Source organism: Cervus elaphus, chromosome 5, assembly GCF_910594005.1.
Source record: "Cervus elaphus chromosome 5, mCerEla1.1, whole genome shotgun sequence".
Classification (NCBI taxonomy): domain Eukaryota; kingdom Metazoa; phylum Chordata; class Mammalia; order Artiodactyla; family Cervidae; genus Cervus; species Cervus elaphus.
Genome location: NC_057819.1, coordinates 89,357,808 through 89,372,809, shown reverse-complemented (window position 1 = coordinate 89,372,809; position 15,002 = coordinate 89,357,808). Strand labels below are relative to the sequence as shown.

The 15,002-nt window shown below is 42.9% G+C and overlaps 1 protein-coding gene across 1 annotated transcript in view; it reads right to left on the bottom strand.

Annotated features, from left to right (window-relative positions):
* Positions 1 to 15,002, bottom strand: part of ASIC2 (acid sensing ion channel subunit 2) — a 1,206,795-nt gene that overhangs the window by 656,426 nt on the left and 535,367 nt on the right. The gene's annotated exons all lie outside the window — the stretch shown is intronic.

The following is a 15,002-nucleotide window of genomic DNA, read 5'->3' as shown; positions in this document are numbered from 1 at the left end:
GTCGCTGTTTTACTGATGAGGAAACTGAGGCCAAGAGAACTTAAGTGTCTGGTCCCAGGTCACACAGAGGGACAGTCACAGTCAGAGCGAAGGTGGGAACACTGGCTGCCCAGCTCCGTCCAGTCTCTAGGAGGAGGACATGAGCTAGGTGAATAGGGCAGTGTGGGGGAGGGTGTGTGAGCAGGTGGGGGACAGCCACCGAGCCCTGCTGGGTCACAGGTCAGAAGCATCACCTGCCAGGAGGTGGAGGCCACCTCTGTTCTCCCCGCTGTGTCCCCAGCTTACACAAGACCCCAGGGCAAAACCTAAACTTGTTGTCATTGTTGTTTAATCACTAAGTCATGTCCAATTCTTTGTGATCCCCGTGGACTGTAGCCCACCAGGGTCCTCTGTCCATGAGATTCTCCAAGCAAGTATATTGGAGCGGGTTGCCATTTACTTCTCCAGGGGATCTTCCCAACCCAGGGATCAAACCTGCATCTCCTGCATTGGCAGGCAGATCCTTTACTGCTATGAGGGAATAAGGACATTAGGGAAAAATTAAGAAAACCTGAACTAAGTCTGGACTTCAGTTAATCATAATACCAGTATTGGTGCATTGATTATAACAAATGTTGTTATTGGGATATAATGGTTTTACAATGTTGTCTTAGCTTCTGCTACACAGCAAAGTGAATCAGCTATATGTATACATACATTCCCTCCCCCTTGGACCTCTCTCCCACCCTCCCATCCCACCCATATAGGTCACCACGGAGCACCGAGTTGAGCAGCAGTATTAATAACAGCCAGGACATAGAAGCACTCTAAATGTCCATTGACAGATGAATGGATAAAGAAGATTCAATACATATATATAGTGGAATACTACTCAGCCATAAAAAATGAACACGGTTGGGTCATTCGAGGAGTTGTGGATGGACCTAGAACTTTTCATGCACAGTGAAGTAAGTCAGAAAGAGAAAAACAAATAAGTATTAATGAATACATGTGGAATGTAGAAACATGGTACTGATGAACCTATTTGCAGGGCACAAATAGAGATGCAGACATAGAGAACAAATGAGTAGACATGGGAAGGGGTTAAATGTGTGGGGTGAATTGGGAAATTGGGGTTGACATATATACACTACCGTGGATAAAACCTTAACTTTTTAATCAACATCCTGGATGCAAATTAGGACTTTGCATCCTGGATTTCCTTTTGAAAAGGTCAAAGCTGTATTAGTGACTAGATGCCTCTAGAATATCTTCATTTTATCTTAGTTCTTCTTCTCAGGGGCATCAGGGTGGAAGGATGTTGGAGGCAGCAGCTTCAAGTCGAAGGGCAGTGTTGAAACTGCCAGGGACAGAGAGACCCAGAAGCAGGAGCCCAGGGCAGCGTCTAGGGTGGGAAGGGAAGGGAAAGGTCCTGTTTGCTCTGGGTTTTGTATGTGCCAGGACAAAGCCACGTGCTTTCACAAGGTCACCTATTCTTAACTCCTCCTCCATGGATCATCTCATTCTGTTCAAAGGGAAGGAGAGCCAGGCTCAGAGAGGTTGAGGAGTTTCCCATGGTCACACAGAGACCAAAACTTCAGCTATTCTTCTAAGGCACGATCAAGAGGAGTTTTCTTTATTCTTTGCTCGGGGATAAATGGATGACGGTGGCTAAATATATCACAAAGTGATATGTTCTAAAGTTAGTCTGGTGGGGAACTTCAAGGCCAGGGAGTACTGAGGAGGAATGGGGGTTGGGGGATGATGCGGGGAGTGTGAAGGCAGAAATGCAAGACAAGGACTTCAGTAAATGGTCCAGCTGCTGACAGGCACTGGGAGGTGTAATGGGGACACAGACCCATCGTGTATAGAACGGCATCCTAGCTGTCTGCAGTCAATCTGAGGCTGCTCTTCGGAGCTCAAGCTCACCTAGGCCTTCTACTTCCCAGGGTCTCAGCCCCCTCATCTGCAAGATATGGAGTGTACTGATACTATCTTATACTGCCAGGTTGTTGTAAGTGATGACAAGAAGAGAAGGGAAAGCACCTGTGACCATCATATTTCACTGTACAATAATAATAGGGAAAACAACAGCAAAAACAATGAGGTTTCCAGCATTCATTGTTAAAACTCATATCTAGTCATAGCTGTAAGATTTCACAGTGGAGAAAAGGCATGGGGAGTGAGTTCCACCACTCTGCAAGGAGTGTCTCAGTGGTCCACCCAACTCCCTGGACTCATTCTTCATATTTACTGAGCACATAATATGTGGCAGGTAGACACGGTGCTAAGGGCTCCCAGGAACCCTATAATGTAGGTATCGTTGTACCATCACTCTTTTTACAATTGCTGAAGGCAAGGTCACCCAGTCGGTGTGCAGTAGAGCAGAAATGAAAACTCTAGGCACCCCAGCCAAGAGCCTCTGCTCCTCCCAACTGCACCTCCATCCTGCCTCTTACCTGGAACTGACTCGTGTCTCTCCTCACCCCTCTGCCCCGTCTCCCCTGCTGACCTACCTTATTATGGAATGCATCCTTCTCTGATCTTTCATCCTGATCGATTTCCCATCTTTCTCACTAGATCTCGATGAAGGGAAGACCATTGATCCATAGCAGAGTGTGTAGGAGGAGAAAAGATGCAGAAATCCATATTTAGGGTTAAAAATGCTGTTAACCGATTTTTATTCTCTTCATTTCAGCCATGATTCTGGCTCATAACTGCACATGCTGGATATTATTATCTGTTAATAGTCTCATCCTTATTTTTCTAAGTGAGCCCGGAACCTCAGAGGCTGGAAGCCCTGGAAACTACATTTCCCAGACTCTCTTGCCAGCTGGGATCAGTGAGATTCAGCCAAGGAGAGGTCCCTTTGTGTGTGATTTCTGAGATGGAAGAGAGGAAGATGCTAACCTTCAGTAGCAGCTGTGCGGACACAAGCATGGTCTCCTGTGGCCTCCAGCTCACAGTAGGTGTTTTGCCAGGGGCTTTGAGGCATTCGCTTCCTGCAGGAATTGAGATTCATAGTAGCCTTCGTGAAATTTTTGCATTTCCACATTTTCTGAAATAAAGCAATGCCTCCGTGATGTCTTTCTCCCAGAAAGCACGGGATGAGTAAACCTCTAGTTCCCTATATTAAATACATTCCTATTAAAGACACCTGATGTGGCTTCTGTTTGTTGACTTAACATTTGCAAACACAGCAGATATTCCCTGTAGAGTACTAAGTAGAAAGCACCCAGAATTTAGAATTTAAATTCCTCTGTTCAAACCCCACCTCTGCCGCCAACAATGCATGTGTCCCTGGGAAAATCAGTTAGATTCCTCATCCACAAAACAAGACAGACAATATTTGTTCTTCATCCTTCACAAGATGAGCAAGAGAGTTAAAGGGCTAATGAATGCAAAAGTTTATTCTAAACTGTACAGATTTCTACACAAGAAGGGGCTTGCTATTTTTGTCTCCTTTAGAGAGTTTCTTTTTGAGAAGTTGTATTTTCATCTTGCCCCTAGGACAGACTAGCAACCTCCAGGTCAGTCCCACAGCTTATTGTATAGATATCAGAGCTAGGTACTCTCTCCTAGGAATTTAGGCCACTACCCTACCCACGTTCTGGATTTCACCGTAATGGACTGTGATGGGGGTTATTCAATAATCTTAGTTTTCAACCAACTCTGCAACCTTCTTCATAGAGCCAAGTATATGTCCCACAGCTCATTCTAGGATGGTCGGTTGAAGAGAGTTTGTCTAGCGGGTTATTGTTTAATGGGTACAGAGTTTCAGCTAGAGAAAATGAAAAAGTTCTGGATACTGTCCAGAAAAAGTTCTGGATACTGACATTGCTGAGTGTTACACAACAGTAGAATGTACTTAATGTCACTGAACTGTACGCTTGAAAATGGTTAAAATGACAAATTTTATATCATGTATCTGTTGCCTCAATAATAAGGAAGCCCTACTAACATCTGAAAAGATTTGCTATGATTATGCTATGCCATGTACAAATAAGTTAGAATTTTATAGACCTGAAGAATTCCATAACCCTAATACTTTCCCTATCAATGCCTGAAATATCAATACATGTATTAATTTTTTTTTAAAAAGGAGAGATTAGTTAAGATCAACTAAACTGATAATCTGCAATAACCAAAGAAAATATGCAGATAGAGTAGGTTTGCTATGCACATGAATGAAAGTGCAGATTAGCTGAACTTGTCTGTAACTTGATCTGTTTTTTAAATCTACTTTCAATCATAATTTCAATAATAATTGGAAGTTGGCCTTAATAATTTCAATAATAATTTTTATTTGTACTCAATAATAATTTCACTACTAATTCAATTTCAATTTATGAGGAGCTACTCTTTTTTATGCTCCTAAAAAGTGATGTACCAGAAAAGGGATACTCTCAATAATAAATTACTTCTTCAATAAAACACAGTATTTTAAGAGGAAAAACTGTGGAAATGTAACCTCTGATGTAGTGGCTGGTTTGACTGCAATAAAAAAATAATTTCAGGACAAAGTTGGGGAGAGAATACCCAGATGGAATTCTTCCATCGATTTATTCATAGGTGAATGATTGCAATAAGAAATGAAAGTAAGCAGTAAACACAAAGCCACAGATGCCATCAATGTGGTCACATGATGAAAACAAGAACTTAAAAATATAATCAATCATTAGGACACTCGGAACAAGAAGGGAAGTGACCATGACATCTTTTGTAGTTCAGCGTTTTCTCTGATTATGTCACGGTGAGTCGTTAAAACAAGTTCAAATCTTGAAGCAAAGCTGCCTGTTATTATTATTATTTTTTTTAAAGAACAAGCATTCCAAATTTGATGACCTTTCTCTAATGACAAGTGGCTGTCAGGAGTCTACTGCCTAGCAGATATTTTCTGGAAAAAAAAAAAAAAGACATGCACATTTAATCTGTCCCTTCAAGGTAGAGGTGACATTATAACAACACATAAGAGAGTAATTGCATATCAAAAGAAAGTCATGCTATGGAAAGAGCATTTGGAAGAATGAATGTTTGGAAGTATTGCCCTTGTTATGTGCTTTTATTGCCAAAATGATGTATTTTCCTTACGAAAATATTCATATTTGTACACTCAAAAACATGGAAAGAGAATGTTCTTCCATTTAAAAATTCACCCAAAGGAAAGTTTCAGTGAAATTTGGAAACTGTTTGTTAAGACTATAAAAGCACAATACCTTTAATTTCATTTGTGAGAAAAATAAGACAACCTGTGGGATTATTGGAAGTGTTTAAGCAGATTTGGATCTGAGCAGAGGAAAAAGAGAAAATCATCTATGGCTGATTCATATCAATGTATGACAAAACCCACTGAAATGTTGTGAAGTAATTAGCCTCCAACTTAAAAAAAAAAATCTATTCAACAAAGCTAAAAAAAAAAAAAAAGAAAAAGAAAATCATCTCCTGTTTTCTATTCTAAACCTCTATTAATGCAATCAAAGAGTTCATCAGCTCTTTGGGCTTCCATGGCACACAGCTGATGACACGGTTCTTTCAGGTCTCTACCTCATTTTTTCTATTTTTTAAAAACTTAGGCAACTTGTGATGAACTTCTCTGAGTAATGTCAAAATCTCCTGACAAGAAGGTCCATTTGTCATAAGGGTTTTGCTATTATTTTGTGCAGTAATTTTGAAGCTGATAAAGTCTCGAATGAAATCTAGTGACAGCCGGTGAGAACTGAAATTATCCTTATTTTAGAACTTTCCCATAAAATTAGTAACTTCACTATTTTTCTGTAGAGAGACTGATTTTTATACATCTCAGAAAATAATTCAGAAAAACACTTTTTAAAGCTATAGTTGAATCTGCAGTCTTCTTGTTTCTTACAGGGTAGATAAGAAGATTTTTAATGAACAACATCTATTTGAGTGGAGCCAGACTGTAAAGCTCAGCTCAATTGCTCCTTCAATTAATTCTCACTTTTTATTCATCCAGTGAACCAAATACAAGTCCATTCCAGGGGCTCCAAGATCCTGCATGTTTAATACCCCCAGCACCTCCAGCCTCTTTGAGTTCACCCTCCACACCCATCATTCATGAACCACACTGGCCATCTTTCTTTACTTGGAGCACATACGCTTATGCTGCCTAACAGTTTTTATCCTGGCTGTTCCCCCTTCCAGGAATGCTCTTCACCCCAGATCTCCCCAGACTAGCCTCTTCTCACTCAGGTCTGAGTTAAAATGCCACCTGTCTCAAAGTTCTTCCTCAGCTCCTCTCCCTAATTCAGCATCACCCCAGCCATTCCCATTACATTGTATTGTTTTACAGAATTTCGGTTTCAGCTTGTCTATGTGTTTGCCTACTGGTTGTAGTAGTAATATAAGCTATAATGTAAGCAATATAACAATGTAACTGCTATGAGAGTACAGGCTTTGTTCTATTTGGTTTATCATCACACCCTCAGCTCCCACAATAGCGCCTGGCACAAAGTAAGTGATTGGTGAGTACCTGTTAGATGAATAAATAAGTGGGATGCTGCAGGTGTCTAAGGCGGATTCCTCTTCTCCAAACAGACAGACTTCCCTGGTGGTCCAGTGGTTAAGAATCTGCTTCCCAATGCAGGGGACATGGGTTTGATCCCCGGTCTGGGAAGATCCATATGTCGCAGAGCAGCTAAGCCCATGTACTACAACTGACTCTGTGCCCTAGAGCCTAGGAGCCACAACTTCTGAGCCTGTGTGCTGCAACTACTGAGGGCTGTGCGTCCTACAGGCTGTGTGCCACAACAAAAGAAGCTTCTGCAATGAGAAGACCATGCACCACAATGAAGAGTAGCCACTTCTTGCCACAACGAGAGAAAAGCCCCATGCACAGCAATGAAGACCTAGCACAGCCAAAGATAAATAAAATAAAATAAAAAGATGAGGCGATGCCCAGGGCAGCAGGTGTGGGAGGCTCATTGTGGAAGAACTGGGTAATCAGTGTTTATTGAATGTCTAGTACATGCTTGCCCCTTCAAATAAGCATGTCATCCTCTTCCCAAACCTTCCGGGTAAGTGGGGTAGCTTTCCTTGTCCAAATAAGGAAGCGGAAGCTTGCAAATTCACACAGTTAACATCTGGAGTCAGACAGCTGATGCCTGGCAAAGCCATGCATTGGGGTCACTGTGTCAGGCTCAAGACTGCAGTTCTTCCCACTGCAGTCCTCAGAAGAGCATGGAGACACAGCTCCTGGAGGACCCTCGCCAATCTGCTAGGGTTCAAATTTCTAATAATCTTCTACTAATTAGATCATTAAGGAAAAGGTTTCCGCTAAATCGTTTGGATTTATCTTCTAAATCTTTGACTAAAAAAATCCACTAATTAGCCGTATGACTAAACAAGGACTGTAACCTGTTAAACCTGGATTATAATAATGCTTAATTTGGAGTTACTGAGAGCATCACGTGAGATGATGATACAGTTTCAGCACCTAAAACAGCTTGAATTATCGCGTGTGTCCATAATAATGGTGTCTGGTATTATGATCACTCTCGTCATTGCCATAAATCTTACTGTTTCTGAAGCATTTCTCCCCCTTCCTTCTTTCAATAAGGACTCTTCTAGTTCCTATTTTGTGCCTGAGGCTGTGCAAGGTATTCATGATAAAGGAATAAATGGAGGCAATTTTCACGGAAAGTGGTATATGCAAAGCACCATGAGAGTGTGGAGGAGGGTGTGTCTCCCCTTGCTTACGGGATTCCTGATAAGTTTTGTGGAACAGTTCCAGCTGAGTTAAGCCTTGAAGGATGGAATGAGACTCTTCTAAATGGAGAAGTGGGAGCAAAGGAGAGCAGCACAAAATTTCTGTCAGAACTGGGCTTTAGAAATGAGTCAAAATTGTCCATGAAGTGAAAAAACTAATTACAGTTGAGGAAGAGAAGCAAAGAAGCAAACACACATGGGCACATGAGTAGGGGGTGGAGAGAGAGAAAGAAGCAGTTTTAAAGCTGAGTGCAAAATGTGGCTAAATTCAACTTTTCTCTCATATACCAGATATAATGGCAGTATCTTTTTTTTTTTTTTTCAGGAGAAAGAACTGGTTTTGCCATCAAACAATCTAATGCCAGAATGACAATTAAGCTGTGTGATGTGGGACAAGTTTCTTTACCTCTCTGATGTTTAAGTTCCTTGTTAACTTGTATTCCCCCCACCAAAATAAAAAAGAAAGAAAATAACAGGAGAGAGGTAACAATTCTTCCCTCATAGAGTTGTTTGAAGAATTAAACAACATAACATACAGAAAAATACAGAATACAGGATCTGGCAACTAGCCAGATCATTCATTAAAGCTCATTAATGTTTGCTTCCTCCCTTCCAAAATCTGGTTCCACATGCACACTGTCCACCCAAACTGAAAACCGCCAAGCGACATCATTGTTTTCACATTCACAAACCCATAGAGAACACAACCACTTAACTCAGTTATCAGCTGAAATGGGAGGCAGGATTTTCCTTCCCCCAAAGTGAAATCTGGAAGAAGCTGGGACCACTGGTACTCGACGTTCTTTGCTGACATTTTTCGTTTGGATATTTATTTAGTGCTGACCAAGTTGCAGACACCTTGGGGGAACCTGGTTCTTTTGTTCTTGTTGTTCACTGAGTCCTCACATCAATGGGGAGATAGGAATTCTCCCCATTTTGCAGATGAGGGCAATTGAAGCTTTGAGAAGTTAAGTAACCTATTCAGGACTATGCTTCCGTCTGGCCAATGATGACCCAGGGCTAGCTCCTAGAGTGCTCTGGCTCCAAGTCCATGTGCTCATCCAGGATGCCTCTTACAGTATTTAAGGTGGGACAGTACCACAACCAACCAAGAGAAGGAGCAGCGTGAACCACACAGCACCGGCAGACTGGAGCTGTCCGTGGTCCTTAAACTTTCCCTTGATTGAACAACAGAATTATTTTTGTGCATTTCTGTCTGTCCATCTCTCAGTGCCTCTCACTCACTCTCTCTACATCCGGGTACATGAATATCATTCCTTACCTATCCTTCTCCCTCTCTTTCTCTACTCCAAGTAGAGAAACTGAGGCTCACAATCTTAGGATTTCTTGGCTCTACAGAGCATTGGGGCTGGGATCTGAGGTTCTCTCTCCCCCTACCTTCCCATCCATAGCCCTCCTCTGCCTTCTCCCTCTGGCATCAGACACAGACTTTCTGCTTTCCTGTCTGCCAGTCTGACTCATTCTTCAGGCCCCAAATCACTTAGAAATAATTATTTTAAAAACAAATAAACTCTTCTCTCTGTGATCTTTACTCACTTCACATCCGCACCCAGCAGTGGCTATTTTTACTCACCCTAGCTCCTGGCAGGTCTCTTTGGAAAGTCACCATGACATTTAATGCGGCCTGGCCTGGCATTCATCTAAAATATTTTTTCAAAAACATCCTGCTCTAGAGAAATGTCAGCGTTTATGGTGCATCCACAGGGATGTAGCAGCAGAGGGAAAGATCCACTTAAGAAAGTCCCAGTTTGACAAGGAGTGGGTTTGGAGGCAGATACACCCAGAAGTAGCCAAGAATACTGGAGCTTGCTGGGAAAGAATGGTGGTGAGCACCCATGTCTGCAGAGAGGTCACATGGAGAGTGTGGTAAGAGTTTGGAGTCTAGAGAGAGGGTGGATGCATAAGCTGAGCATAAGTAGGTGGGTATTCAAGACAAAGCAGGGAGGGTTATCTGAATCAGTGAGGCCCAGCTCACTGATCTTGTATATGAACAAGGTCTTGTATATGAATATGTCATGTTTTCACCTTACTGCAATGTGAGGCATCAATTTAGATCAGGCATGAGTAGGAATTCTGGGGCAAGCATAAACAGTAGTACCTTTTGCAGTTGGTACTGAAGCAGAAGCATGGGAAGAGGAGTCTCAAGTTCTAGTCTCAGTTTGGCTTCTAAGTTATTGTTTGATCTTTAGCAGCTCACATCATCTCCCTTGTCTTCTGATTTTGCATCTGGAGAATGAAGTGGGGCACTAGATCATCCCTCCCAGATCTTAAATTCTTTGAGTCAAAGACTAAACCATGAAGATAATTGCTTACCATCATGCCAATCATTTGGGGTTTAAGTAGTCCAAAGGAGGTCATTTCATCCATCAATTAATCATCTGTTCACCCATACACACACTTATCCATCCATCCATCCATTCATTCATTATCCATCTGTTTATCTGACCATCCAATCATCTATCCATCCACTCACCATTCATCTATTTACCTTCACTAAGAATTTCCTTGGCCCAGACTGTAAAGAAACAGCCTGCAATACAGGATACCCACGTTTGATCCCTGGGTTGGGAAGATCTCCTGGAGAAGGAAATGGCAACCCACTCCAATATTCTTTCCTGGAGAATTCCATGGACAGAGTAGCCTGGTGAGCTATACCCCATGGGGGTCACAAAGAGTCAGACATGACTGAGCAACTAACACTAACCAACTAAGAACTTCCTTTATGCCAAGAACTAATCAATACACTATGACATTAATTCAACCCAAGACCTATCTTCAAAGAATTCATTATGAAGCAATCCCTTCCTGGGCATACACCTAGAGAAAACCATAATTTGAAAAGATACATGTGCCCCAATGTTCATTGAAGTACTATTTACAATTTAGTCAGGATGTCCACTGACACAAGAATAGATAAAGAGGGTGTGGTACATATATACAATGGAATATTACTCAATCATAATATTCCATTGTATATATGTCTTGCTTTTGCTGTAGAGCAAGCCAGCTCCATATTGCAAAGACACTCAGTCAGCCAATGCACAGGCCCACATGGCAAGGAACTGAGGCCTCCCCCTACAAAGCAGTGAAGAACTAAGGTCTTCCAACAATCACATCGGTGGGTTTAGACATGTATCTTCCCCCATTTGAGCCTTCAGTTGACTACAAGTGCAGCCAACAGCCTGATTATAACCTCAGGAGAGACACTGGGCCAAAGCCAGCCATCTAAGCTGCTCTCTGGTTCCTGGCCCATGGAAACTACAGGCTAACAGATGTTTGTTGCTCTAAGCCTCTAGATTGGGGGATAATTTGTAACACAACAATAGAAAATTAATACGGAAGGGAAATGAACACATAGACCTATAGAATTATTATGCAAGCTTTTCGAATATCCCTAAACATCAAAGATAAACTAGGTTGAGTGCCCACCACTTTCAGGGAATTACACAATTAAGTAAAAAGTGCTCTAAAGTAATAAAATTGACAAGTTGGCCAGTTGGAGAGAAAGGGGCATCTATACTTCCATCTTGGGAATGTTTCATGGTTAAGTGACTTTGAACCTGATCCTGAAAGATAGGTGAGATTGGGGAGTGCAGTATCAATTGCCAAGGTTATCATGAGTCAGAGTCAATCACTGGCTAAGACTGGATCCATTAAGAATGTACTTATAAGAGGAAAAGGCCTCGAGTACCACACAGGGACACGTGCCCTTTGTCTTTTGAGCCATACTCTTCAAGCTTTAGTTATTTCTTTACCATCTTTATTACTTTTGATCCGAGTATCCCATATATCACAATCTTTTTATTTTTTTATTTTAATTGACTAGCTTCATAAAATTTTAATTTTGTCCCAAGCAATAATACCTATGAAACCATGGGTTTGATAGGCTGTTCATATTTGTTCCAACAAACATAAAAATGAACAACCACTGTTAAAAGAATGTGCTATACAGTTTACCGTCTAAAAGCCTCTAGCAGCCCAGCCGTGGTACACCATACTTTGGAAAACATCTTGGATAGTAGTGCCAGGGGGAGGGGGATGCCCTGATTGGAGCTGTGCTTGGGTGGAGTCAGAAAGTTCTTTGATGCCACCATCTCCAGTGTCTGTCACTATGGGGGCTTCCCTCTCCCTCACCACTCATGACATCCAATCAGTTACTGAGCTCATTGATCCTGTCTCCCAAATAACTCTCTGTTCCCCGCCTCCCCCTACCTCCACAGCTCACCGGTCTTAGGTTCTCATCACTGTGTCATATGCACTGCTACAATAGCTTCCTGGCTTCCAGGACCCAAGACCTCACCCTCCTCCACTCTATGAATGCAACTAATGCAACTCCAACCATGTAACTCCTCTGCTCAAATTCTCCCCCATCACCTTCAGAATAAAAACCAAACTCCTTAATCCTATGCCCTGGGTACTTCATGCCTAGGACCCTCCATACTTGTCCAGCTTCATTTCTGGCCCTCCCTCACCCAACAACAGCACACACATGGACATGCTTCAGGCTCTAGAAACGGGGAAGGTTTTGTACTTCCTTGAACAAGGCTGTTCTCACATGTACATCTCTATGTCTCTGGACAGGCCATGCTCTCTTCTCTTGGAGCTAGGGTTTCATGTGGTACAAATCTCCATCATTTATCACAGTGTGCTATTTATTTATTTTTGGCTATGTGTCTTCATTGCTGCATGCCAGCTTTCCCTAATTGCAGCAAGCAGGGGCTACTCTTCATTACAGTGCGTGGGCTGCTCATTGCAGTGGCTTCTCTTTTTATGGCACATGGGCTTCATTGCTCCTTAGCAAGTGTGATCTTCCTAAAGCAGGGATCAATCTCGTGACCCCTGAATTGGTAGGTGTCCAGTGGTTAAGTATCCTTACACTGGACCACCCGCAAAGTCTCTCACAGTGTGTTATAAATGACTCCTGATCTTCTACCTATTAATACAATACTAGACTTACTCGTTGGAAGGAAAGTTATGACCAACCTAGACAGCATATTAAAAAGCAGAGACATTACTTTGCCAACAAAGTTCCATCTAGTCAAGGCTTTGGTTTTTCCTGTAGTAAAGTATGGATGTGAGAGTTGGACTATAAAGAAAGCTGAGCATCAAAGAATTGATGGGTTTGAACTGTGGTGTTGGAGAAGACTCTTGAGAGAACCTTGGACTGCAAAGAAATCCAACCAGTCCATCCTAAAGGAAATCAGCCCTGAATATTCATTGGAAGGACTGATGTTGAAGCTGAAACTCCAATACTTTGGCCACCTGATGTGAAGAGCTGACTCATTTGAAAAGACCCTGATGCTGGGAGATTGAAGGCAGGAGAAGGGGACGACAGAGGATGAGATGGTTGGATGGCATCACCAACTCAATGGACATGGGTTTGAGTAAACTCCGGGAGTTGGTGATAGACAGGGAGGCCTGGAGTGCTGCAGTCCATGGGGTCGCAAAGAGTCGGACACGACTGAGTGACTGAACTGAATTGAGACTGTGAAGACAAAGTTGAGTGGGATTTACCTAATTTTTTGTCTTTAACACCCAGCACACAGAGTTCACTAAATAATGTTTCTCAAGTGAATACAAGCCTTACAGGTGACACAGGGCAGGTCTGTAGTTTGGCTAAAGGAGAAACTAAATTCTAGCTGTCTTCTGCCACTTCACCTTCCACTGATGAAAGATTTCTTCCCAACAGAAAGAATGAGTGGGTCCAGGGTGGTGGTGTGGGTGGTGGGTGGGAGTGGAAAGTGCATGAACCCTGAGTAGATTCCCTCAAAACCCTAGAAGATGAGCCTCTGGTCAACGCTTCCTGATTCCCACAGGTTCAATATTTTTGACAGACACAAGCCAATTAGCTGTTTGCTGCAGGCGTCTGGCTTGCTCAACATGGTTTGCCTTTTTGATTTGAAAACCTAATATTTTTCATGGATTTGATTTGGTTCCACCAGGGAGCTGAGATAAGCCGCTCAGTATGAGCTGCTGAGCTGGCTCTAATGGTCCTTGTCTGCTTCATATCCAGTATCAAGTGAGTTCTCCGGCTTCCTCTCCAGCTTGGATTGTGGCAGAGGCCTCCTGTTCTGTGAACACACCTACATAGGAGACTGGGACAACCCTGACTGGGGCTCAAAGAATCAGTCTCCCCCACTGATTGACTAAGGTGGTCCTGGGGGGCGTACCTGGGAGTATGCCAGCTCCTTCTGTGCACTTCAGTCCTCATTCAGTCCCCGTGCCCCTCAAACGCCCTCTGATAGGCTGCTGGAGTGGGATCCCTATCCATCTGGCTTTTTTGAAGGTAGGGAACTCATTCCATTCATGTTTGCATCCCCGGTGCAAGCTTATCATGATAACAACCATTTCTGAGAATTTTTAAGCCTTTGTCCAGGGTTGGTACACTGTTTAGCACTGCCAACATCCCTGATTATACTTTAATCCCCATAACAGCCCTCTGCGGTTGATACGATTATTATCTCTATTTAATAGAAGGGGAAACTTGAGTTTTAAAAGATTAAGGAATTTATCATTCCCTTCTAGCAAGAAACCAGGCTGAGCTTGAACTCAAAGTGGCCTGATTCCACATCTCTTGCTCCTGACATGACCTTCCCCTGCCTGACACCGCATCTGGGGAGTCTCAGTGACGCATGGGTGAAGAAGGTATGGATGCAGACTTTCCTCTTGTCCAAGGCCCCCTTGGCTGCTGGGTAGGGGTACTCTGGACCGGCTGACCTCCCAGAAGTCACAGCTGCCTTCACGCTGTTTCTTCTAAAGAGCCTGCCCACTGGATCAGGCCCCATGTTGCTAGAATCGCTCTGAAATGCCTTTGTGTCTGCTAATCCAGGTAGACCTAGCACCCAACCCTCCTGGCCCACCTGGTTGCATCCTAGGAACCAGCTTCTCTAGCCAGAGAGTGATCCCCAATCTTTCATCCTGCCTTTCTCCCTGCTCTCTGCCAGCTTTTCTTCCACATTCCAGCTTAGTTAACATCTGGGGTCTCCCTGGATTCACTATTAGAGAACGATTCAGCATTCAGGGCTCTGAAGGGGAAAGACTCCAACAAGGAATTTCTAATCAATTCCCAGATCAATGTACCACTCTCTTAATTCAAGGAATCTGCTGGCAACTAGAAGGCTACTCTGCTCTTTAAAATAACTGTAAAAAGTCACTATGTTAGGAAGCTGCTGCTGACCAAGTGACAAGTTTGGGCGTGTGTTAATACAAGCATTGTCCTGAGTTAGGGAATGAAGAAGGCAATTCACCCTGGACTTGGTGACTCCCAGCTGGTTACC